This window comes from Nothobranchius furzeri, chromosome 1, assembly GCF_043380555.1.
Source record: "Nothobranchius furzeri strain GRZ-AD chromosome 1, NfurGRZ-RIMD1, whole genome shotgun sequence".
Classification (NCBI taxonomy): domain Eukaryota; kingdom Metazoa; phylum Chordata; class Actinopteri; order Cyprinodontiformes; family Nothobranchiidae; genus Nothobranchius; species Nothobranchius furzeri.
Genome location: NC_091741.1, coordinates 25,874,596 through 25,876,995, shown reverse-complemented (window position 1 = coordinate 25,876,995; position 2,400 = coordinate 25,874,596).

Below are 2,400 nucleotides of genomic sequence, written 5' to 3'. Positions count from 1 at the left end.
TCTGCGGGGCTGAATATTGTGAATGTGACCCCAGGGAGGGGAGCGGCAGAATTTCAATATGCCACTGGGTCAGTATTATTCCATACCTGAAAGCAGGGCCTTCCAGACAATTAGTGGAGAATTATAGAAGGAGAGCCGTGGGGTATTTTACTCTGTCAGACTGCGTTAGCCTTGGCCTTGCCAGCCAGCAGGGGTATTTCACATTTTCACACCAAAGGGTTGGTTGGTAGAGAGAAAACAGATAATCTCACACAACTCCAAGCTCAAATTCAACAGGTGTTGGAAGATGTCAAGTGAGGTGACTCCAGCCGTTCAATATCTCAAAGTTTCTGTCTGGATTTTACTCCCATCTCATCACACATACTGACTCTTGATAAGAAGTCTGCTGTTTTAAAAAAGGCTCTGGGAATTCCCAAAGTGTCCATTTTTAACTTGCAGGTTTTTCTCTCTGGCAACATCTGTGGTGCAACTAATTTACCATGACTGCACAGAAAATGTTGGTTATGAAGCTAAACGCCCAGCATTCCTTGATAAACATGCATATAAAAACAACATGCACGTAGCTGTGTCATGTCATGTTTTAAACAGGACGTGTGCAAACCTCACTTTTTGCATACTTTTGTGCTGCTGTGGGTCTCTACTGCCTCTACAAACACTCCAAACATGAATTAAAACCAGCTTTCTACCTTCTGTAAAGCCGGGCGGACACTGTGCGACTTTTTCACTCGTAGCACTCAGCTTCAGCTCAAACTGTACGACTTCCTCGCAGAGAAGATCGCATGAGTCATGCGCTCACGCTGCACGACCCAGTTCTCGCATGCGACCTGACTGCTGTACGTCTGGTAGCAACACGTCGGCCCTAAAAATATGCTAAAAATAGCAGTTTTTACACAACACGTTAGACTTTTTTGTCTTGTTTTGCTTGTTGTCCTTCAGGAGTGCTGCAGGAGGACACTGCTAGGTATTTTTAATTGTTCATCTTTGTTGTGAAATCTTTTCCTTGTCTATGTGAAGAGTTCATTCACCCTTGCTGCTTAAATGTTGTTAGGAAAAACACTGACCTAGTTACTTGTTTACGTTTGGGTGTTTTCAGAAACTCCTTTCGGCTCGAGGTGTTTCGAGGTGTTTTTCCATTAGTTAAAGCAAACTGGTCAGACAGGGGTTTCACCTATTTGTGGGTGTGTTTTGTGCCAATAAAAACTCACTGCAGTTTTCAACTCATTGTGAGAACAAATGGCCGTCGTGTCTGGGGTTTGATTCTCGCCCTCTGCAGAGTGTCACACTTTGCAGAGTTTGTTGTCTGTTTAAAGGTTTGTTAAATTAAGAATCTAATCCCTCTCTGTGTGTGTTCTGACTTCCTTTGAGGTAATTTAACAACAATAAATTAAATTACCTAACAGACACACAGGGATTTATGGGGGTTGGATGAGGAAAACGAAATAAAGAAAGTAAATCTGTGTTTTGTGATCAGGTTAATTGGACATGATCACGACAAACACGCTTTCTTGACAATCTTTGTGAGTAAAAAAACGTGTAGAAATTAAAACGAACAACGTGTGTTATTAGGGAAATAGCGGGCGAGCGGCGTTTGAGCGGTTCTGATACTTTTTGGGTCGCAGCTGCTCGCAGCGCCGCTTCAACAGTGCGATACCCTCACGAGGGACGAGCGAAATATTAAACATGCCAGAAGTTTGTGCGAACTCACGATTGCTGATCGGTAGCTGGTCACGTGGTGTTAATCGCCTCTCGTAACCCCCCGTACACTACACGACGCTCGGCGCAAAACTCGCCCCGATCTCGTGGATTCTCGCACGAGTGGAAAATCGGCTCAAAAAAGTGAAAAAGTCCCACAGTGTCCGCCCGGCTTAAGACTTCGTTTCCAGGTATTAGATGCTTCAACAAGAAAACATAGAACTCCACCCTTCATATGTTGACACTGGAGGAGCAGTCGCTCTACTCCGAGCTTCTTCAAGCCAGGGCATTGATTGATTGATTTCATTCTTTTTGAAAAAGTAATAATAAAATGAACAAACAAATAAAACACAACTTACCAGTGATCTCTTGAATGAAAAAGAGAAGAGTCCAAGATAAAACGTGTTTAAATGACAAATGCTGACTAGCATGCCAGTGATTTCATTTAGTGGTTTTACACCAGCTGCGGGGTGGTCCGGATCTAGATGCAGAGCTCTGTAAGGTTTCTGCACAGAGTCTAGTTTTTCCAGATGCCGTGTGTGGATTTTCATGAAGTTAAGCAAATTACACGAGCCAGACAGGAAGTGAGATGTAAAACAGCAAGGTACATCCAGTGTAATTCTAAATAAAACCTGTCTTACATTATTTTGTCCACTTCGGTTGTATTATGTGCTTTCAGTTCACAATTATGTTTCTGTGCTTGTGCCC